We start from the raw sequence: 25,442 nt of genomic DNA, 5'->3' as shown, positions 1-25,442 counted from the left end.
TTGTTTTTTCATTAATATTCAACCAACATAGTTAAACAGGTTTAGGGTTAATCCTATTGATTGCATGTTAGTCAGAAAGCGCACATGAATACGATCAGAATAAAGTAGAGGCCTATTATTAGGGCAGGTTCAATCTCTTTTAGGTTGGATTTGTACCTTCATCCCCGAACCCTTATTTGGTTCTAGACCTTATGGAGTTGACGATCTCTTGGATCGTTAAGGGGTGTAACCTTCCCCTCGTGAACGGTTTACAAGTTCCTAAAAAAACTTGTTGGCGACTCTTTTGCTCTATCTTCTTTCCCTTTGGACGCCACCGTACTTTAGTGTATGATCACAGTGGGGTTCAAGCTAGGGGTTAAAGCTTGAAATTTATTCCCTACACTCTTGCATTAGTGAAAATTGATGTTGAATGAGTGAGCTTCCTTAGTGGTTCGACCCTTTACTTGCCCCTATACTTGTATTAGGATAGTTTAGGTATATAAATGATTAATTTGATTAGGGTAGTAGTTTAACGACCTATATAACCCTTGATCAAGAGCTCCTCCAGAAGGCGCGCCCGGCCGAGCGGGGCGGAAGAAGAAAAGAGTTTCTCGCCCGAGTTCGCCCCCGGCCGATTGTGAGAGAAGTCTTCTATAGGAAAAGGCAGGCCCGATCGGGCGGTGTGGCGCCCAACCGGGCGCGTGTCTCTGAAGAGAGTTTAGAGCGTCGTTTAGTTTGTTTAAGTTTAGGATTTTCTTGCTTAATATAAATACGATTTCGTTAAGCAAGTTTAATATCTTTTTTTTTATCTCTTTTTACTTCTTCTCTTAGACTTTCTCTCTCTACTTAGTCTTATTTTCTCTCTACAACTTTATACCTTGTTATTGATTCAACTCATTATTTACGTTAACTTTAGTAACAATTTTTCTCTATTAATTTCAGTAATTTTATTTCTTTTATTCATCATGTCTTCTTTAATTGCTTTGATTAGTGTAGATTTAATTATGCGTGAGTACTTTTCTTTCTAGGGTTTATGGGGATCCATAAATAATACGAAGGGGTAATCTATTGTTGTTGATTGTCAATGCTTAATTAATTTCCTATTGATTGATTTAATGTTGTGCAACTAGATTTCCGCAGATCTTTTATGTATGAGTTTAGCAATATTGATTCGAGATTTGAGAGATGAGAATTGATATTTAGGCTTAGTTTCAATAGGCAGGTTAATTATAAATGGTTAAGTTGAGATTTGAGAGATGAGATTTAATACCGGTAGATTAATTTTGTGATTGTAATATGTAGCGAAAGCCCTTTATGATCTGATTAATTGATTCATAGATGATTGATTATTATGTTAACCCTGGAATGTTATTTGTTGGTGAACTTATACCCTAGGTGTTTTATTCATTGATTTTCTCTATTCTTATTCTTCCCTACTTTTACCTTCCGTAGTTTAGATTCCTTTCACCATCATATTATTTGTTACTTAATAATTTAGATTCCTTAGATTAATTAGGAATAAAAAGATTTGTTTCCCTATGGATTTGACCCTACGTCCCTTTCTGTATTAGTTAGCGAATTTAGGAATTACTTTTGATTAGGTGATACGACTTTAGCCTGTCAACCTGCCTCTTATTCTTTATCCACCTTTGGATTTTTTTTCTATACTGGCTTCTTAACAAGCATCTGTAGGGAATATTTCAAGCATTACCCCAAACTTGAACCCCACTGTGATCATACACTTAAGCATGGTGGCGTCTAGAGGGAAGGAAGCTAGAGCAAAAGAGTCGCCAACAAGTTTTAGGAACTTGTAAACCGTTCACAGGGTAAAGGTTACACCCCTTAACGATCCAAGAGATCGTTAACTCCAATAGGTCTGGAACAAAGACTGGAAGTTCGGGGATGAAGGTACAAATTCAATCTAAAAGAGAAAGAAACTGCCCTAATAATAGGCCTCTACTTTATTCTTTTTGTATTAATGTGCGCTTTCTGACTAACATGCAATTAATAGGATTAACCCTAAACCTGTTTAATCTATGTTGGTTGAATACTAATGCGCAAATAAATCTATTATTGGGGATCACTTGAATTATAATCAAATTAACCCTAAACAGAGTTATTAATTATCTTATTAAGCGTGATTACAAGTACAAATTCCCTTTAAACATGCATAAAAGGTGTGATCAAGAAATAACAATAAATATATCAAGAAACATGATAATCATCATAAATTATAACAATAACAATAACAATTATTATAACAATAATTAAAATCATGTTAAAGCATAATAATAGCAAGATCCTAGGCATGATACTAACAAGATTAATAACAAACTCTAGCATGTCACTAAGCAATAAAAATCAAAGCTTTAGACCTAACATGATACTAACATGATATTGGGAAAGAAAATAGGAAGCATTATAGAAATCATAATTGATATAATTAAGAAACTTATTTTTACCCTAAACATCATATTAAGAAAACATCCTAACATGATACTAGGAATCAAAATAACCACCTAAGCATGATTTTTATATCATAATATCAATAAAACAAATAAGGCACTTACTTGGATGCCTCATATCTCTTTCTAATAAAAAAATACACACGTTATTAACTTCAAGGAAAATAATAAAATCAAAACAATTAAATTAAATAATTTAAATAGAGATTTGGGACCAAACCCTCAGAAATCAAACCTTTCACGTCTAGGGTGAAGGCAACTTCGAATTATACTAGGTGTATCTAGATCTTGTGAATGCGGAATTTTGTTTGTAAAAAGTTGATTTAGAATAAGAGAGAGAGAATATCAAAAATTTCTTGATGAGAGTTGGTGTTTAAAAACAGAGGTCTAATGACGCTATTTATAATGAAAATAGTCTAGATTTGATAAAAAAAGAATCGGAGTTTGCAAAGAGGATTAAAACACGCCTCTGTCGCCGCAACAGCCCCTGGCGTTCGGCGACAGCCTGGCGTTCGGCGCTGCATGAGATTTTCCCACACATTTTCTATTTTTTTATAAAATTAAGTCGTAAAAGTCCGTACGAGGGGTAAAATCGTAATTTCATTTTAAACACTTCTTTTATTCCAAATAAAACTCATAAAACTTAATTATCAATCCTAATCCCATTATGATTCAAAAGAACCTTCTAGAAGATTCTAGAAGACTATAATCAATCCTAATTGCATTAGGAACGATAATTCATAATAGGCCCTCCTCTAGAACATTGGGCCGCATATAAAGATCAAACCGGGCCTAGTTTAATAATTTGGCCATAACTTCCTCATTATTCATCGGAATTGGGCTTATAACATATCGTTTGAAAGCACTTTTCGAGCCCAATCCAACTACACTATTATTGGACCATTATCATAGAACAAAATAAACTGGATTGGCTATTTTCTTAAATTAGGTTTTCGAAAACACAGAGAGAAAGAAGAGAATTTTAATAAAACTAACCGCAACACTAGACTTTCCACACTTTCACTTCATTCGATTATGGTTCGACGTGAAAGGTATTCATCACCGTGTTTGGTTTTGGGGAGACACAAATGGGTGTCTACAGAAGCGCCCACTTTGACTGAGTTTAGAGAAACGCAAGTTTCGAAAACAAAAGTCAAAGTATTGATAGGGACGGAGAATGATTCAGAACGTTCGGCGATCCTAAATCATTCTTGTAACGCCGATACCTGCAAACTAGCGTTAGTTAAACAGATTAAAGAGTTAAGAAACGCGTATCTTGCACTATCGAGCACACGTCTCTGAAGGTAACCGATTTGTTGCATTGTTGTTGTGACAACCTTCCACAAGCTAAGGAACGCCATCTTGCTGCTTTTGACGATCTTTCTCAAGCTAGGGGATAGCGCTTGAAGACTGTTATGCTTGTAATTGCCTCTAATTTCCGCTATGATAGTCTTCTACAAGCCAGAGAATACTATCGAATATTGCTTCGCTTGAAACGATCTTCTACCGCCTTGTGACCATCTTCCGCCAGCTAGGGAATATGATCGAAGATTACTCCGCCTGAAGCCATCCTCAGTTGTTGCGACACTTTGGGTGATGACAATCCTCTTTTCTTTGGGAATAGTTGCCAACAAAACTCTTGTATGATGTATGACAATCCAATTTAGGGAAATTTGTCTATGCTTCGTAACAATCTATCCTTGGAAATGTTGCCACGATGAAGCGACAATCTGTATCTTTGAAAATTTTCCAAAATCCAATTTTGAGAAAAGTTGCCAATGCTTCGTAACAATCTGTCATAAGAACTTTGCTATTATCGACAATCCACATCTTGGAATATAACTCTTGAAAGCAATCCACCTTGGAAATTTGCCAATGCTATGCGACAATCCTTTTAGGAAAATATTGCCACAATTGACAATCCGCGTCTTGGAACATTTGCCAAAAAAGAGTCGATCGACAATCCACTTCGGGAAAATTTGTCACTTACTGAAATCCCAAATATCGAAAAGGGAACTTTTCAATACTAAAACCAGACATGTTCTTGATCCTCCCAATATCGTCCTCCTCCATACCACAACAAAATATCTCAGATTTGGAAGGGCTAACCTGCAATCCTGAGCTGTCAGCAAAAAGCGGAAAGCCCCTCACCAACATACATACTGAATGATAATCCATGTTGAGGAACCTTTGCCGAAATTTATGATGAATAGAGACCTACGACAATCCTTTAGGAAATTTTGCCATAGGGAGCTTGGTGTATGACAATCCAATCTCGGAAAACTAGTCAGCGATGACAATCCGAACTTGAAAAAAAATTGCCAAACAGAGAAGGAGCGATGACAATCCACGCTTAGAAACTTTGCCAAAGATGACAATCCAATCTTGTAAAAAATGTCGTTTAAGAAGAATGCGCGACAATCCATATTTGGAAATATTGTCGGTTGGGGATGACAATCCAATCTTGGAAAAATTGTCGTATAAGTGCTTGCTTTTGAACCGATGCCTTGGTGCTTTGTAATGAGCCAATGCTTAGGCGCTTAATCTAAGTGAGACAATCGTCGTCAGGTCAATCACTTACTGCGATTGTAATCGAGCCGACTTCTAATCATGTCAATTTTCTTATAGGGGGCTAACAGGCATACCAAGGAACCCGAAATTGCTATATGACGTCCACATAATTGATCGATGGCGAAATGGTAGGTCGTTGGACTACCCTCCCCAACCGGTCAAACAAAATTTATACACTCAACCAACCCCTATACAATTATAGTAGCAAGTTAAGGGTCGAACCCAAAGGAATAGTGAGAGAATGTCTATTGTCTTGCGCTAAGCTATTCCGAAATCGAAAGTGGGGTTGTAAAGCTAAAACTAAAGCTAACCTCAACAAATAGACTTGTAGAAATCAAAGATAATAAACACTAGGGCAAGGATCCACATGCATTCATAATGAAATCAACTAATTTGGGAAGTCAATCAATTAAGTCAAGCAATGTGAGGGAAAATCAATATTGCAACCAAAAGAGCATATCAAGCTATTCTCCTAGAGGTCTAACTAGCGCCAACTACGATAAACTCTAGCTAGGAAACGTCACAAGATACCTCAATCGTGTAATTGCAAGCCACAAATCAATGGTCCGTATCAATGTGAACTTACAATGCAATCTAGTGTGAATAACTAGGGTGATCAAGCCTAAATCAAACACACACACATGCACAAAATCAATCAACCAATTTAATCACATTATCAACTCAATCAATTTCCCCAAATTAACTTCAATTCATTACTAATACATGCTTCACCATTACCCTAGCAATCAAACTACTCACAATCCATTAAGAACATCAAAATCAAAGCTAAACCAATCAACAAATTCATATTTATCAATTGAAATCAAACTAAATCAATCAAACTATCAACAAACTTAATCAATCAACAAAACAAATGAAATCAAACAATAGATTGTATTAAAGAGTAAAGAATTCTTACAAACTTGATAGAAATCAAACCAAATGTAGCAATCTTCAATCATCAATCATCAAATCCAAAGTTTCTCTCTCTAAAAATCTAAGAACAAGTGTTTTTCTCTCTCTACCCAAAATTCAATCTAAACTAATTCTAATCTATTCTAATTCTTCTCTCCCCAAAAATAGAAGGAAAATTATATATAGTAAAACTAACTAGAGAGAAGTTGGCTATGACGTCCAAAAATAGACCCACGGAGATGCGGCCGCACATAGGAAAGAAGAGTAGGCGCACGGGAAAGGGTACGGGCACAAACCCATGGGGGGTGCGCCCGCACGCGCCTCCTGTGCGCCCGCACGCGCCTCCTGTGCGCCCGCACCTAGGAGGGTCTCCTCCTCCCCTTCTTCGATCTTGATCATCCTTGTGCACACAACTTGGTGATGGTGATGAACATCAAAGTAGGCAGTAAGTATATGAGCATTTTGGTGGGTTTGTGGCATAGATGATGCCCCCACCGCATGCGTGCACCGGTCTTGAGACTTGCCCTACGAGTTCCTCTAAACTTGAAGCTCAAAATGCTAGCACAAGGCATCCAATGTGATGATAAATGTTGAAGGGAAGCTCGGAAATCTTTGGATGCTCGATCATAACTTGAAAACAAATGAAAACAAACAAATAATAGAGAAAAACAATGAATAAACAAGAAAATGCACAAAATAAAGAAACTAACTACGAAAATCACAAAGTAAAGAAATAAAGAGCAAAACTAAGAAAAACTAAGGAAAAGAGCTACAAAATGAAATGAAATTCATCCAAAAAGAGATCAAATGAGTGCCATAAATGTCACTCATCAAATTCCCCCAAGCTAAACTTTTGCTCGTCCTTGAGCAAAACAAAGCAAGTAAGAATAATGATGAAAAATTTATTAAAAATGAAAAAGAAAGACTCAAGATAAGAATGTACGCTAAGACTCACTGTCGTAGGAATCACGGTTGTTTTTAGCTACAACAAGCCCTTTAAACTCCAAAGTCGCCTATGAGGACGAGTGAGGTCTCGTAAGGGTGTCCTAAGAGTTTACCCACAACTCTCCACCAACATCAAAGAGGCAAAACCATAAAAAAAAAAAAAAAAAAGAAAAGGAAAAAGGAAAATAAAACCTTTGCGAAATGGACTTACAAAGAGACTATAATGCAAATGAATGAAAATCTTTCCCAAGTAATCAAGGTATGCACTTTTCAAGATATCTAAGGTTGATTGAAACATAGGGTATGCTAGGCATAGGAACTAGACATCACAATCTACGTTCATCCCAAACGATCTTACCGCGTTCTCCCCACTAGTCTCAAATCTCCCCTTAGTGAGCATCCCAATTATTCCTCGAAGGAACCGGAAAAAGAGATTTATTTAGGCTACTCTACAATCTTGACTATGCATCCCCTTTCCTTAGGCAATGACCCATGATTCCCTCCCCCGAATAGTGACTCAACTTTATAGGTCGAAAGGTCTTTCCCAAAGGTTGTAACGTAAGGCATAAAAGGGTGAAGGTAGGCTAAAATTTGAAATTTGGTGGTTTTCCTAATAGTGAAGCAAAGAATGGGTCCTTTCTTAGAATCACAATCAAGTAATCACCAATCCAAACAAAAATACGTACACCCCCAAGCTTATTTGAAAGCTTATTTGAAGCTATACTCACAAGAAATATATACAAAAAGCGTAAACGCTTCTCCCCCAAGCTTAAATGAAGCATTGTCCTCAATGCTTAGAAGGAGAAAAGAATACATCAAAATATATTTGAAATTTTCACTATTTCAATATTTTTTGTTTTTTTTTTAATACTTAAACTTGCAATGTCCTTGCCTTTTACTAAATTCAGACGGCTTTTTCTATAATGCAATTTATTTGTCCATGCCTTTTATGATTAAGGACGGCTTTTACTCAAACACATGCCATTATTCACAAAGAAAACATAACACAATCTTGCACTCATAAAAACCAAATTTCCAACTTCTCCACCACAAACTCCATCAACTATGAACAATTTGCTTCACAAAAACCAAGAAAAGAAATAAAATGAAACAAAAGGCCAAAGAACTAAAGATGTGGCTTGAAAAGAAGGTATAAGGCTCAAATGGTTGCAAGAAGGCAAATATAAACCCAAAAATAAAGATGATACAAACTTTCCTAAAAATGAAAAATACCACCCCGAAAAAGGTGCCTTTGTCCTCCCTAGATAGCTCGGTCTCGGGTTTAAGAATCATACATCAAGCTTTATAGATTAGGTTTGCAAAGTCAAGGATCCAGGCCGCTCATACAAAATAGGTTGAAGGCTTGAAAAACGATGAACCTTACATGGATGTAGCAAAAACTCACTAATGGTGTCAAATTGACTATAGGGAGCAACTACCAAGCATGCCACAAACAAGTAGAATCCGGCTTCATGATCCTCCTAGTTCAAACCAACTACCCTAGCATACACCTATCCTAGAGTCAACCGAACATAGTCTCAAACCGTGCATACCTTTACCACCTAGGAAGAAATTCATGCAAAAGACAAAGTCCAATGTATAAAGTCCAACTCATAAGGAAAATAAAAAAAATGGTGAAAAATAAGCCTCAAAATCAAACCACAAACCAAAACAAGGACAGAGGAAAATAAAAGGAAAAGAAAAGTAAAAGAAAAGGAAAGGAAAGTCAAAGATGAAGGAAGAATAGGAGAAATGGAGAAGAGAACTAGAAAGCAAGTTAAACACATATATCCCAATCGACATACAAGTGATCGAATGACAACATCGTCATCGATCCCAAACACATCACGTGTTAACAAGCAATCATCCTCGAACCATTCAGCTTCCCCTAAACTAATCCTAATCTATGCATCCAAAGAAAATAAAGAGAAAAATTAGAAAGGTCTCACCGGGCTATCCATGCTTAGCAAAATAAACGATGGCAAAAAGAAACCACCATCGATGCGTTCCAAGATCGTGAGCATCATCAAAAATCCATGTGAGAACAAGAAAAGCAAAAGAAACTATAAACAAAGAAAATGGTTAGTAACTTCAAAACCGAAAAGAGAAGAAAGGAAAGATACAAAGTAACACTAAGTAACCAACTAAACTACTAGCTAATTAAAAGACACTAGACTACAAAATTTGGATTCAAAGGGGCTTGAATCCAAAGGTTTTGGATAAATGAAATTTGATGAGTTATGGAAAAAGGTTGGCGCGGTTTTGAGGGTATGAGGGTGATGGGGGTCGAAGGTAGAAGAAGGAAATAAGGGGAAATGAAAGAAGAAAGAAGGAAGGGGAAGATAAGGGGCATGGCAGTGGGCGCGGCCATTGGTGGGTACACAAATAATGATGATGATAAACACCAACATAGGCAGTAGCAAAATCCCCATTTTAGTGGGTTCAAAATCCCAAAATAATGGTAGCACCACATGAACCCACCAAAAACAAACTTCCTTCAACTTTTAAAGCACAAAATTCCCTATCTTACCTCACTAAAATTCTTCCCCTTTTACCTCAAATTTCGATGATATCGAGTATAAACACATCAAAAACCGCAAAACACTTTCTCATTCCTCATGCTCACTTGATGAAATCCAATCCCAAGAATCCAACCTACAAATCCAAACAAGTAGAAAAGTGAAAGAAAAGAAACTAAAAGAAGGGAAAATAAGAAAATTCAAAATCAAAAAGAAAAATTAGAGATCTCCGGGTTGCCTCCCGGGAAGCGCTTGCTTATGATCCTAAGCTCGACCCTTCCTCCAAATCATGGAGGGTCAAAGAACACCACCTTCCTCAAAGTGGCGGAAAGAGAAAATTTATCCTCAACTTCTAGCAACTTCTCGTCATTGCTTGACGAGATTTCATACAAAGACTTTTCAAATGCAAGCTTTTCTTTCCACAACTTCTTTCTCTTTCTCTTCTTCTTAGAATCTCGAGCTTTTTTCTTTGCCTTGTTGTTCTTTGTAGCTGGTTCCTCACCATCTAAACTCATGGAAACATCACCTTCATCTTGAGGATAGAGTTCAAACCAATGAGGAATGTCAACTTCCTCCTCGTCCATAAGCTTGGGATTCATCATTTTATCTTCACTAACCTTCTTGCAATCACAACTCAAAAGCACATCATCATAATTCTCAAGAAAATCGTTAGTTGAAGAATCAATCATGCATACATTATCAATGGAGCAAGGGGAATTAACACACATAATTCCTTTCACAAGGGACAAAGACTCATGTGTTGGTTTTAGCTCAAAACTTTCCTCATTCTTACCAACTCTAAAGGTAATACGACCTCCCTTAACATCTATCAAGGCTCCCGAGGTGGCTAAGAAAGGTCTTCCTAAGATGATAGGGATATGGTCATCTTCCGCAATCTCAAGCACAATGAAATCAACGGGAATGGTGAACTCTCCTATCTTAAGAGGAACATCCTCAACTCTCCCCTTTGGAAACTTAATAGACTGATCGGCCAATTGAAGGGTCATGTTGGATGGAAGGAGCTCACCTAGCTTAAGTTTCTTAAAAACGGAATAAGGCATGATGCTAACACTAGCACCAAGATCACAAAGGGCATTTTGGAACAATTTTCCTTTGATTTTGCAAGGTACGGAGAAATTTCCGGGATCTTTCAACTTTTGGGGTAAGTCATTATGAATAAAGGCACTAAAACACTCCCCTAAATTCACCGGTTCCACCAAATTGCAATCTCTCTTACCGCTCAAAATTTCTTTAAGAAACTTAGCATAGTTTGGCATTTGTTCTACAACATCAGTGAAAGAAAGAGTATGATGAAGTTGCTTAAGCATCTCGATGAAGTTCCCAAATTGCTCATCTAATTTGTGCCTATTGTGCTTTTGGGGGTAAGGAAGTCTAGGTTTGTAAACCTCGTCTTGCTTCCGCTCTTTCTCTTTAGGCTTATCATTGGAATCCTCACTCATCTTGCTAGGCTCTTCATTTTTATTCCCTTCACTCGGATTGCTCTCCTTTTCACTCTCCTTACTCTTCCTAGGAACACTCTCTTTAAGGACCATACCACTCCTAGTGGTCATAGCACACATCGGTTCCCTAGAGTCAACTTCTTGTGAGGGTAAAGAAGATGGACTAGCACAATCTCTTAAAGGGTCGGCTAGTTGAACAATTTGGTTCTCAAGCTTCTTTCCATAAATAAATAGGTACTCAAACATTTTGTTACAAGACAATGTGAATTCATTCAACTTCTCGGATTGAGCCATCATGAAATTCTCTAGCCTATTCAATTGGGATTGTTGAGCATAGAAATCAACACCTTAGCTTTGAGTCTTTGGAGTAATTTGGGGTGGGTATCTCTTTGAACATCATTTTGAAAATCTCCCCTACCTTGATTACTCCAATTACCCTTACCATGATTTTGGCCGGAATTTTGATTATGGTTACCATAACCTTGGTTATGATCCCCATATTCTTGGCCATGGCTTTGATCATTACAACAAAAGTTATTATGGTTACCACAAAATTCTTGGGTCACATGGTTACCATAACCACTATTTTGGTTATAATTATCATAGTTTTCATGATTGTGATCATTCCTATTCCCAACATTCTTTTGAGAATTAAATCTAGGTCCAAAATCATTATTATCATCATAATTCACATGCACATTCTCATATCCATCATATCTATCACAAGGAACATTGGGGCAATTAGAAGCATTATGATCATTCTTTCCACATACATCACAAACCAAGCATTCTCTTATCATGCAACAAGAAGAAAAAAGAGGGTTAGAGTAGGAAGATGTACCTCTCCCCTTAAATTGGGAGGGAAGACTAGAAGCTTGTGAAGGACTCTCGAGCTTGGTCTTGAGAGAATTCACCTCCTTCCCTAACTCCGAGACCAATGTGGACAAATCGTTGACGACATAAGATTGATCGATTGAGCCACTTGTGCTTGCCGATTCTCTCTCTACATCATGCCAATCCATGAAGTTCCTTACCACATCATCTATTACATCCACAACCTCTTCTTCCGTTTTGTTCATAATCGGCCCTCCGGCTCCGGCATCAAGGATCGATCTACCTTGAAAGCTCAAACCACCATAGAAAATTTGTATGACTTGATAGGTTGGAATTCCGTGGTGAGGGCATTCCCTTTGGTAATCCTTGTAACTCTCCCATGCTTCATAGAGATCCTCTCTAGGCAACTGCTTGAAACTTTGGATTAAGGCTCTAGCCTCCGCCGTCTTCTTTGGTGGGTAAAAGCGAGACAAGAAAGCTTTTGTGACTTCATCCCACGTCCTAAGGGACCTTGGCTTTACCTCCTTGTCCAACCACTCTAAAGCTCTTCCAATGAGAGAGAAGGGAAACAACTTGAGCCTTATATATTCTTGATCAACTCCGGCTACCATAATTGTATTACAATACTTCTCGAAATCTTTGAGATGATTGAGAGGATTTTCGCTTTTTGTGCCACCATATTATTTCCTCTCAATCAAGGTGATCATAGCCGGTTTGATTTCAAAATCACCATCCGGGATCAATAATGGAGCAATCCCGCTCTCATACTTGTAAGCACCCGGTGTGCCCAACTCCTTCAACGTCACTCTATGAGCTTCTCCCATGTTCACTTGCACACAATCTCAATCAAAATTATTAGTAGCACGGCTACAAGTGTAGCCTAAAAGAAAATCTTTTTGTATTTTTCAAATAGATGGAATAGACTCAACAACAATACACAATCACGACACCATTCCCCGGCAACGGCGCCATTTTGATCGATGGCGAAATAGTAGATCGTTGGACTACCCTCCCCAACCGGTCAAACAAAATTTATACACTCAACCAACCCCTATACAAGTATAGTAGCAATTCAAGGGTCGAACCCAAAGGAATAGTGAGAGAATGTCTATTGTCTTGCGCTAAGCTATTCCGAAATCGAAAGTCGGGTTGTAAAGCTAAAACTAAAGCTAACCTCAACAAATAGACTTGTAGAAATCAAAGATAATAAACACTAGGCCTAGGATCCACATGAATTCATAATGAAATCAACTAATTTGGGAAGTCAATCAATTAAGTCAAGCAATGTGAGGGAAAATCAATATTGCAACCAAAAGAGCATATCAAGCTATTCTCCTAGAGGTCTAACTAGCGCCAACTACGATAAACTCTAGCTAGGAAACGTCACAAGATACCTCAATCGTGTAATTGCAAGCCACAAATCAATGGTCCGTATCAATGTGAACTTACAATGCAATCTAGTGTGAATAACTAGGGTGATCAAGCCTAAATCAAACACACACATGCACAAAATCAATCAACCAATTTAATCACATTATCAACTCAATCAATTTCCCCAAATTAACTTCAATTCATTACTAATACATGCTTCACCATTACCCTAGCAATCAAACTACTCACAATCCATTAAGAACATCAAAATCAAAGCTAAACCAATCAACAAATTCATATTTATCAATTGAAATCAAACTAAATCAATCAAACTATCAACAAACTTAATCAATCAACAAAACAAATGAAATCAAACAATAGATTGTATTAAAGAGTAAAGAATTCTTACAAACTTGATAGAAATCAAACCAAATGTAGCAATCTTCAATCATCAATCATCAAATCCAAAGTTTCTCTCTCTAAAAATCTAAGAACAAGTGTTTTTCTCTCTCTACCCAAAATTCAATCTAAACTAATTCTAATCTATTCTAATTCTTCTCTCCCCAAAAATAGAAGGAAAATTATATATAGTAAAACTAACTAGAGAGAAGTTGGCTATGACGTCCAAAAATAGACCCACGGAGATGCGGCCGCACATAGGAAAGAAGAGTAGGCGCACGGGAAAGGGTACGGGCACAAACCCATGGGGGGTGCGCCCGCACGCGCCTCCTGTGCGCCCGCACGCGCCTCCTGTGCGCTCGCACCTAGGAGGGTCTCCTCCTCCCCTTCTTCGATCTTGATCATCCTTGTGCACACAACTTGGTGATGGTGATGAACATCAAAGTAGGCAGTAAGTATATGAGCATTTTGGTGGGTTTGTGGCATAGATGATGCCCCCACCGCATGCGTGCACCGGTCTTGAGACTTGCCCTTCGAGTTCCTCTAAACTTGAAGCTCAAAATGCTAGCACAAGGCATCTAATGTGATGATAAATGTTGAAGGGAAGCTCGGAAATCTTTGGATGCTCGATCATAACTTGAAAACAAATGAAAACAAACAAATAATAGAGAAAAACAATGAATGAACAAGAAAATGCACAAAATAAAGAAACTAACTACGAAAAGCACAAAGTAAAGAAATAAAGAGCAAAACTAAGAAAAACTAAGGAAAAGAGCTACAAAATGAAATGAAATTCATCCAAAAAGAGATCAAATGAGTGCCATAAATGTCACTCATCAATAATCCAATATGGGACCACGTATCTCGTCGCTGCAACAGCGCTCGCCAGAACATATTGTCGCCACGTTTTCGCTCTATCGCCAGGCGACAGATTTTGTCGCCAGGCGACAACCTTGTTGTCTAACGCTAAGCCGCGAATGTTCTTGCTCACTAGAATGTACCTGCATTTATATTTTGGACTATAGGACTTTGCTTATCTTTGTTTAGGGTTGACCTAAGACTTAGTGTTGCTTGACTCATTGACTTGACATGACTCAAGGTATAAACTACACTTAATGATGACTCACTTCGTGTGACTCGTGTGCGCATAGTGCTGACTCATGAAGCTTGATACGTACATGAATCAAAATGCAGAAAAACAAAAATTTTCGTCATTTTTGTGGAGGGTACCGACTTTCTCCCGAAAAAGAAAAACGCGAAAAAATGAAAGGAGCGAAGTTTTTTAAGGTGCATGTTGAATGAGCTTAGTCAAATGTTGTTTCGCACAGTACAAGGATTATAACATCTTAGACTATCCTAGTTGACTCGATAATGAAAGTATTTAGGTGACTTAGGCGCGGAGGCTAAGTACTTCATACTTTATGATGCAATTATGAGTGATGTTGATATGACAAGGCATGCTTCAGCGTTGTGTTAAGGTTTCATGACAAAGGGTTCTTAAGGGAAGTATATTTGGTCATGTATCTGTGATGTGTGTGAAAGTGACACTAATGCTAGGCTGCAAGGGCTAAGTGTGTGGAAAATATATTGAAAATAGTCAAATAATAGTGATTCTTTAGGCTAGGTAAGGTAATAATGTAGGGATCAAGCCCCCAAGTCTAGCTCTAAATGAAAAGGGATGAGCATTGGAGATCCCTTGATATGATCATGGTGTAAGTGTATGAATGTGAATATGAATGCATTTTATTACAGCCACTCCTCGATGTGAGGTTTCCTACGTATCCGTTAGGAATCAGGCCAAACGTAGCTCTAGCCGAACCTCGCACAAGTGTGCGTATACCTCAAAGAGGTCTTTTAAGGGTTTTGCATGGTTACGCTAAAGGTTTGAAGAAGAAGGGGATACAGTCTTAAGACCCTAGATAAGCCCCCAAGGTGTGCAACTTTGCTTTTGAATCTTTGTATTATTATGCTTGAGGTTTTCTTGTTTTTGAGCTCTTTATCTTTTTATTTTTGCTCTCTTTTTTGTGTTTTTGCATTTTTTTTTTATTTTGAACCTTTTTTTATAAGTGTGGGTATCCCGATCATGCGGTCTACCACTCACTTGGCATTCATGTTTCTCAGGCACAGTAGTGAGTACTCGATAAGAAACGCAATCCGAGACATGTTCTTATCAAAGACATTTTCATGTTAATGACATTGGAACACTTTCCCTTTTGCACACTTTTATTGCTATTTTATTCTTTTGAAATTTTTATAAAATCACTCAAGCTTTTATTCTTTGAAAAACGCATAAATTGCACACTATCCCATCTCAAGGTTAGGTAGATGTGGGTTGAAAAAAGAAAGGTCTATCGTTAGGTGAGGCTCAAAGTGGTTTATCAATAAAATATTGTATATTTGAAGGGGTGAAGATGATATGATAGGCTACAAAGGGTGCCTCAAATCATTGGTATACCTTGTGCTTAGTTTGACATGGTTTTTTTTTTTTTTTTTTTTTTTTTGCAATGCAATGATCATATGCGAGGAAATAATAAATGCTCATTTTATTAAAAGGGAAAAAGAAAAAATCTACAAAGTAAATCTAAGGGAAAATAAAGGTGTCTATGCTAGACATATTGGGAAAAGGAAGAATGAAAAAAGAAATAGAAAAAAAAAAGTCACGAAATCTTGTCGTTGAAGCTCGCCTCGTGTTGTTTTCTTTATCATCACCCAGTCTTCTTGCTAGCTAGAGGCAATGGGATCTTGTTTGCCTCTATGAGATCTTGAATGAGATTTTGAAACCTGTAGCAATTATCCGTGGTATGACCGTTTCCTTGATGGTACTTGCAATAAGAATTGGGATTCCATCTCGAAGATCGATTTCCTAGTGTTGGATCTTCAGTAGGGCCAATAGGTTTGATTAATCCTCGACCATAGAGACGATTGAAAGCAACGTCATAGGTCATTCCAATGGGTGTGAGCTCTCTTTTGGGTTTCTTTTTAGATCCTTGATTATCCATGGCTAAGACTTCATTGTGATCAAAGGTGCTAACATTGTTACTAGAGTGGGCGTTTTCGGAGGAAGAAGTATTGTCGTTCTTCTTTCCCTTCCATCCACTGTGGTTACTATTGTTAGTAGATTTTTGCTTTGCGAGGTCATCTTCGATTCAATTCCGATGTCATAGACGGCCTTGAAAGTATTCAAATTATGTTGATATTTTAAATGCTTCGAATACTTCTCTTGGAGATTCTTGATAAACATCCTTACGGATTCTTTTTCGGTGGGCACCTCAATCATCTTAGCGGAAGTTTCCCTCCACTTATTAAAGACAGAAGTAAAGCCTTAATTCTCTTTTTGTCTCAGAAGTTGTCTATAATCTGTATCAACTTGAATATTGCATTTATATCTGTCAATGAAAGCGTTTTTTATTCCATCCCAAGTAGAGGTTTTTTCTTTATCAAGAGAAAAGAACCAATGTTGACAAACGGTTTCTAAAGACATTGAGAATAAAGAGTGAAAAATATTCTTATCAATCCCCTTAATGTTCATTATAGTTTCAAAGACCCTTAAGTGGAAGTAAGGATTATCTGTTGCCTTGAACTTAGGGATGTCATTAGCATTGAACTTCTGCGGAAAAAGCTCCTTGTCCACTGAGACCCCTTGTGAGCTAATGCCCTGGAATCTATAGTCATTGGATATTTTGCTCAAGCTTTCTTGCATGAGCTTCATTTGTTGTTGTTTCACAGGGTCATTGATTTGAAGGGTTAAAGCCTTCAACACCTCAGTCACGTCAGCCATTTGCTTCTTAATCTCATTGACTTCTTCTTGACTTGCCATTATCTTCTTATCTTTTCTTTTCTGACTAACTGGTTTATTAAAAAGTTGAACTTGAACAAAGGTGTTGTCCTTGATTAACCGCCCTTCTCCTCTTGACCAAGTACTGTGGAAAGGGAAATTAGGGATAAGTTTTTTTATTATTTATTTTGACTCAAGCTCTATTCAACATGGAAGAGAATGTGGAAGAGAATGGGAATAGATTGGATCCCCCACTCGGATGACGGAAAACGACTCATGCATGAACCAAAGACATGGTCATAGTGACATATATAAAGTGTGTGCTAAGACTAGTGAGTGTAGGTGACATGCTTTGACTCTTGTGTAAGACCATAGGACTAAGTGCTTAGACTCAATTAAGGACTAAATAAGGTTACTACCATTAACAAAATAACCAAACTGATTAATAAACTGTTTAATTAGACTCGTCGTGATGACTCGAGCAAAATTCTGAACTGTCGTCAAATCAATAAGACTGTCGCCGCACACTGCAGTGCAGCGCCAGACGACAGAGTTGTCGCATGGCGTTGCACATCAACGTTTGGCGCTGCAGCCCAAATTTTGCGCCATTACTGGAGCATTAATATGGGACTGCTTTCAGTATTTTTACTCTACGGGACAGGCCTAAAGTCGTACTGTAGACACCCATTTGTGTCTCCCCAAAACCAAACCCAGTGATGAGTACCTTTCATGTCGAATCATAATCGAATGAAACGAAAGTGTGGAAAGGTCTAGTGTTGCGGAAATTTTTAATTTCTTTTATCTTCTCTCTGTTTTTGAAAACTTATTTTTAGAAAACAGCCAATCCAGTTTGGTTGGTCCATGATATGGGTCCAATAGTAATGTAGTTGGATGGGGCTTGCAAAGACCTTTCCAACGATATATTATAAGCCCAATTCCGATGAATATTGAGGAAGTTATGGCCAATTTATTAAACTGGGTCCGGTTTGAGCTTTATGTGCGGCCCAATGATCTAGGGTAGGGCCTAATATGATTTATCATTCCTAATGCAATTAGGAATGGTTTTAGTCTTCTAGATTCTTCTAGAAGGTTCTTTTCATTCCTAATTCAATTAGCATTGATAAATTGACTTTCGTTGACTTTTCAGAGTTTTAATCAAAATCAAATAGCATTTTCGAGGAAATTATATTATTTTATCCTCTAGTACGGTAAACTTATCGGATTTTCGAAAACGCGTTGGAATCAGGCTTGGCGCCTAACCCCAGGCCTTGGCGCCTGGCGCTAGCCATTGGCGCCTGGCGCTGGTGTTGGTGCCTGGCGCCAGCTAGCCAGGGTTGGCGCCAGCTCTGTTTTCTGAGCGTCAGACTCTGTTTTGTTAATTTATCTTTTTGGCTGATTTTCTCTATAAATATCGTATTAAAAACTCCGTTTTCATTCACCAATTGTTTTCATTCATCATCAACAATCATTAATTCTTTAGCATTCTTTAAATCATTCATCTCTCTTCATCATTCGATTCTTTCTTACTTTGCTTTTCATACAAAATTCCGCATTCACAAGATCTAGAAACACCTAGCCATATTCGAAGTTGCCTTCGCCCTAGATGTGAAAGGTTTTAATTTCTGAGGGTTTGGTCCCAAATCTCTCTTTCAATTATTTAATTTAATTGTTTTGATTATTATTTTCCTTGAAGTTACTAACGTGTATATTTTGTTATTAGAAAGAGGTACGAAGCATCAAAGTAAGTGTTTAATTGGTTTTTATTGATATTATGATGTAGAAATCATGTTTATATTGTTATTATAATATTCCTAGTATCATGTCTAGGGTAATTTTAATATTAAATATGATTGTTACAATGCTTCCTTTGTTCTTCCTAATATTTATGATTGTTAGTATCATGTTAGGGCTAAAGATTTGATTTTTATTGCTTAATGACATGCTAGGGTTTGTTATTAATCTTGTTAGTATCATGCCTAGGATCTTGCTATTTTTATTATGCTTTAATATTAACATGAATATGATTATGATTATGATGATTATTATTTTGATGATGGTTATTTTATTTATGATTGTAATTTTATTCATGATATTTATTATGATTATTATTATGTTGCTTGATACATATTATATTTATTGTTATTGCTTGATCACACCTTTTATTGCATGTTTAAAGGGAATTTGGTACTTGTAATCACGCTTAATAAGATATTTAATAACCTTGTTAGGGTTAATATGATTATAATTCAAGTGATCGCCAATAATAGTTTATTTGTGCATTAAATTCAACCAACATAGATAAACAGGTTTAGGGTTAATCTAATGATTGTATGTTAGTCAGAAAGCGCACATCAATGGGTTTGCTCGAATAACAAAACCCCCAAAGTCTCTGACTCGAAATTCGACCGAACTTCTCAATGGGTTTGCTCGAACCCAAATGAACTTGCATTTCTCTCTGATTTGGGGCTGTTGCTGTGCGAATTGGTGACGATGTGGCGCAATTGTTGCTGTAATTGATGCTGGTGGTGGCTGCTCTGTTGCGCGGTGGTGGTAAGGTGTGAGGTTGTTTGGTGGGCTGCTAGGTGTTGGTGTTGTTTGGTGGCTGCTAGGTGTGCGGCTGCTGTAATTGGTTGAGGGAGGTTGATTGCGGTGGTAGTTGAAGGTGGGTCAGGGCTGCTAGATGCGGTTTGTGGGTGCTGGTGGTGATGTGCGGGGTGAAGCAGGGGAAAAGTGTTGTTGCTTGGGGTGGTGTAGGATAATGAAGGGTGCGGTGATGGATAAGGTTGGGCAGCAGCTTTGGGGCTTGAAAGCTTCTTGGATTAACACCTTTGACCCGAGCCTCCGACCTCCGAGCACGATCCTACACAACCAAATAAAAACAAGGGAGAATCGGGACAAAGATAAAATAAAATAAAATGAAAATAAACAAAGGACAAAATAAGACAAAACCACGACAAATAGAATAAAATAAATAAAATAGAAATAAATAAAATGAAATAGAAAATAAGAGACATAAAACTAAACTAATAAAAATAAAACAAAAACTATACAAGCAAATAAAGTAAAATAAAATACGAAAATAAACTAAAGCTAATAAAATAAAGAAAATAAACTAAAACGCTCCAAAATTACCAAATAAACAAGAAACTTTATTAAAGAGAGAACAAGAGAATAAAAGGAAAATAAGGAAAAATAAACACGGAAAAGACTCTAAAACTACTCCTTAGGAGTGACATAAATGTCACTCATCAAGGTCTAATGACGTTATTTATGATGAAAATAGTCCGGATTTGATAAAAAAGAATCAGAGTTTGCAAAGAGGAATAAAACACGCCTCTGTCGCCGCAACAGCCCCTGTCGTCGCGCGACATCCTGGCGTTCGGCGCTGCAGGGGATTTTCCCACACGTTTTCTACTTTTTTGATAAAATTAAGTCGTAAAAGTCCGTACGAGGGGTAAAATTGTAATTTCATTTAAAACATTTCTTTTATTCCAAATAAAACTCATAAAACTTAATTATCAATCCTAATCCCATTAGGATTCAAAAGAACCTTCTAGAAGATTCTAGAAGACTATAATCAATCCTAATTGCATTAGGAACGATAATTCATAATAGGCTCTCCTCTAGATCATTGGGCCGCATATAAAGATCAAACCGGACACAGTTTAATAATTTGGCCATAACTTCCTCATTATTCATCGGAATTGGGCTTATAACATATCGTTGGAAAGCTATTTTTGAGCCAATCCAACTACACTATTATTGAACCCTTATCATGGACCAAAATAAACAAGGTTGCCTATTTTCATAAAATAGGTTTTCGAAAACAAAGATAAAGAAGAGAATTTTAATAAAAACTAACCGCAACACTAGACTTTCCACACTTTCACTTCATTCGATTATGATTCGACGTGAAAGGTATTCATCACCGGGTTTGGTTTTGGGGAGACACAAATGGGTGTCTACAACATCCAAGAGCCAAAGTCTTCAACTTTCGCAGGCTTATGATTTTGCATATGTAGAGGATTATCATGCACAATCATCTCATTGGACCGTCCCTCAATAACAGCAGGTTGACATTCATCCTTGATATGGCCTAGTTTACCACATTTGAAACAAGCCATCTTAATTCTTCATACTGTATGCGCCAAATCTTACCCTTAAGCCAAAATTTAGAAAATAGTGGTTTTGAAAGATCAATCTCAACACTAAGCCTTGTAAATTGACCTCTTTCCACTAGAGCAGTAGTCTTATCAACATGTAACACTTTGCCAATTTTTGACCCAATTTTGGTAAGAAAATTAATGTCAAAATACTCATTTGGGTGTACAAACCGAAGCTGTGAGTAACTTTATGGGAGATTCATCAGGCACAAAGTTAGGTACCCATTTCCGAATAGTTAAGTAGTTGTCATCAATCATCCAAGGGCCTTGCGTGAGAACATAATTAAAATCAGCTTGATTGGTAAAACTGTGCAATGTAGAAGCTACACCCAATGTCAATCAAAGACAATTCACCTCTAATATTCCATTTCTTCTTGAGTCTCCTCATCGGTCCCATATAACCAAGTCTTTCACTGAAGAGCTTGATAATCAGGGAATGAATCCATGGTTGTTGAAGCCTCTTTTTTTTTCCTCTTTTGAAAGTTGTACACAAGGAATTGAGAGATTAAATTTGATTATTGAGGCTTGTACAAGAAATATGTCATAGTCATTCAAGCACAGTGGCATAGGATTGCATATACAAGAATACGGAAAAACTACAAAATAAAATTAAGGTTAAAAAAATAGTTAGGGTTTAATGAATATATACATATGTGTAGGTGCTTAATTACAAAAAAAAAAAAAAAAAAAAAAAAAAAAAAAAAAAAAAAGAGTTATCATACTAATAAAATATGTTTAAATATATGAAAATTGTAAAATAATATTTTAATAAATAATAAGTTTAATAGGTATTAATAACACAAAGAACGAACGAATAATGAGCTACAAAGAATGAACAGTTCACCTCATATAATAACATTTCAATTAAAGAATGAGCAGCATAGTTGCATGAATCTACAACTATTTAGCGCTTTGTTTGGATAGCAAGTAAGGAAGGAGGGGGAAATTGGAGGAAGGGAAGGGGAAAGAAAGGGAGGGGAAGGTGAACTCTATTTTCCCTCCAAATCTCTCCAATTTTGGAGGGATTATGCTTATTAAGAGGAGGCATGATGGACCACTACCAGGTATGGACTCTCAGGCCCAATACCTAGGGGTAAAATCGTCATTTGACATACATTAGGACAGTAATCATTAAAAGTACCAAATGGGCAAGCTATAAATACTCCCTCCATTTTTAAATATTTGCTCCACTTTCCTTTTTCGTCTGTTTTTAAATACTTGCTTCATTTCCTTATTTGGAAAGCTTTTACAATATTTAATTTATTTCTCTCACCTAGTTGGCCCAACATAAATCATATTTAATTAATTTCATACTCTCTCTCCTCCAATTCTCTCCACTACTTTTACTTTTTACTCCCTCCGTTTCATAATATTAGTCTCATATACTATTTTGGGCGTTTCAAAAAACCCATATTGAATATATTTCATTTATAACTTGATTTTTTTTTAATTAATTGATTGTGTATTGATGACATGACTCTAAGTTAGGAAATTTTTACCTTAAATTATGCAATTATTACTTATAATTTCCTAATAAAAAATCAAAAAAATTAAATAAGGTAAACTAATTATGAAATCTGTTGTACTTTAATGTTAGATTCCAAATATATTTGTTTTCTTATTTTATGCGATTGATTCCATATGTGACTAACATAATGAAACGGAGGGAGTACAATTTTTTATTCTTCCACTTACCCACTACCTCCATATTTTATTATTTTCTCCAATTTCTTCTAAAACTCCGCGCTTGGAGAAATAGAGCAAGTATTTAAAAACGGAGGGAGTATTTAGTTTCTCTCTCTTCCAAAACGCTCTCCATTTCGAAACAAATTGTGAGTGGTAACGCTGCTCAAAAACCCGGTGAAGCTACCAAATTGTGAATTTGTGAGTGGTAACTCAAACTTTGCTAATGTCAGGTAATGATACTTTACGAAATCAGTGTATTTAATTTTGGGTTATTGAGAGGGTATACAATCTAGAGTTTTCAATTTAGGGATTTCAAAAGTAAATTCAACTTATGGTTTTCAATCTAGGGATTTTGATATAGTGTGTAGAAAGGGTTTTCATTTTACGGATTATGGATAACATTTAAGTATTAACTGTTTTTGAAAATTTAAGTATTAAGGGTTTTGCAATTTTGCTTTAATAAGGTCCCGGTCGAGGTGGAGGAAGAAGAGGTGGAAGGGCACCGAGTCGAGGCTGCTGAGGTGGTCGAGGTTGCCGGGAAAAAGGTTTTTCTTGATCTTTGAATGAATTGACTTTTTTTTGTATGAAATATTGTTTATGAAATTAATCTTTGCTGAAATTAAAGAATATGATAAAGATAATGATGTTGAATTTTGTTAGTGGATTTGTCAAACTTTTCTTTTTAAACATAATCAATTATAGAACCCCTGTGAATTATAAGGTTTTAATTCCAAGCTACCAATGTTTGTTGCTAGAATTTATTGAAGACCTAAATTTCAATTTTTGATTCCGAATATAGATATTTATTGAAGAGTATACTCTGATATTTCCTAAAAAAAAAACACTATGATATACAAGTATTACTTAAATTTCTTTATGTGCTTGAATGCTGTTGGGTTATGGTTAGTATAAAAAGCTTGTTCATGGGTCTGGTGGAGTGGAGGACCCAGTGTGTGTAGCGACTGGCTTTGTCAAGTTGTGCACTGATTATGTGTGATCAACATTAACCTGCCATTGCAGTTAAGGTTAATGTTGATGCTCATATTTTGGAAGGGGTGAGTGCTAGTTATGGTGTGGTTGTTAGAGATGTTACTGGTGGTATTCTTCTTGCTGCTATCAAGAGCATTGATTTGAAGTGGACTCCCGAAATGGCTGAGTCAGGTGCAGTGGCTTATGGTGTGCAATTGGCGATAGCAACGTGATACTCGAAAGGGATGCTTTGAGTGTTGTGAATGCGATCAAAGGCAAACACCAAGGTGCTGCTCCCATCTATTTGTTCTACGAGGATGTGATTAAGTCTACTACTAGTTTTACTTCTTTTATTTGTATGCATGTTAAGCAAAGCGGGAATGTACTTGCTCATAGTGTTGCTCGTTGGCCTGGGATACTTCTAACTCTTAAGGGCAATTTTGTATGTCTTCTTTTCCCTAAAGTTTAATAAATTTGGCGGAAATTGATTTATGCTAATAAAATCGTTGCTTGCTTGCTTAAAAAAAATCAACTCTTTATATGCTGATATAATAATTATGTGCATATTTTGATTAATCTGTTGTATTTGAATACTTTGTGTAGGTGGAAGGCATTCGATTTTGTTTCACTTAAAGTAATTGAGTGAATTACCCACTTTCCTCAATTGCTAGAAACCTTGAATTAAACATAAGTCTTTCATATTGATCCAAATAGAAGGATATTTTGATTCAGATTCTTGGTGTGGATTAATTTGATTGGCTATGTAGCACATTGTATTAGTTGGTAGTTATAAAAAAAATCTTTTTTATTTTAATTTCTTGGATTGCTTATGCAATGCTATGATGAATTGTAAATGATCTTGATCCTAATTGTTGATGTTTAAGGACAAGTTGGATGTCGCGGAAGAAAGGAGCTGCCGCTGGCACATATTGTGGCTTGATTGTTAATCCTATTTATAAAAGCATTGTAATTTTTTTATTTTTTTAGGAATGATATCGTAAAATTACAACTATTTATTAATAATAATCCAATTTTTATAAGGATCTTGCTAGCATACGCTCTGGATCGTTAGATAACAATCGAATATACTTCCTAACATGGTATTAATTTGGAAATGCATGTCGAAATTACGACTCAATCGGTGAAATTAATGTTTATTTCAAGTTAATAGTTCTACTTTAAGGATTTGTTATGTTCACCTAATTTTCACTTTATTTAAGGCTTTATAAGTTCAGATAAGGAAAAATAATTTTTAGTAAGGGTTATCCAAGTTCAAATTACAACTAAAATAAGTTTTAATAAGGATCTTTTACCAAAATGACTAGTTTTACAAAAGTATTTACCAAAACGACTAATTATAAAATTTAATTCCCAAACTAGCTAAATAGGTT

The 25,442-nt window shown here is 36.5% G+C and overlaps 1 long non-coding RNA gene and 1 other non-coding gene across 2 annotated transcripts; both read left to right on the top strand.

The window, feature by feature from the left end:
• Positions 1-12,021: 12,021 nt before the first annotated feature.
• LOC145637508 (small nucleolar RNA R71) lies at positions 12,022-12,127 on the top strand. The gene has a single exon (XR_014114283.1). It is a non-coding gene; the product is annotated as a small nucleolar RNA R71 (small nucleolar RNA).
• An 11,055-nt stretch (positions 12,128-23,182) lies between these two features.
• LOC145634818 (uncharacterized) lies at positions 23,183-24,865 on the top strand. Its single transcript, XR_014113597.1, has 3 exons — positions 23,183-23,312; positions 23,547-24,493; positions 24,655-24,865. It is a non-coding gene; the product is annotated as an uncharacterized LOC145634818 (long non-coding RNA).
• Positions 24,866-25,442: the final 577 nt, after the last annotated feature.

This window comes from Chenopodium album, chromosome 6 (assembly GCF_948465745.1).
Source record: "Chenopodium album chromosome 6, dcCheAlbu1.1, whole genome shotgun sequence".
In the NCBI taxonomy this organism is placed as follows: Eukaryota; Viridiplantae; Streptophyta; class Magnoliopsida; order Caryophyllales; family Amaranthaceae; genus Chenopodium; species Chenopodium album.
The sequence above is the reverse complement of the archived record's forward strand: the minus strand, read 5'-3'. Positions and strand labels throughout refer to the sequence as shown.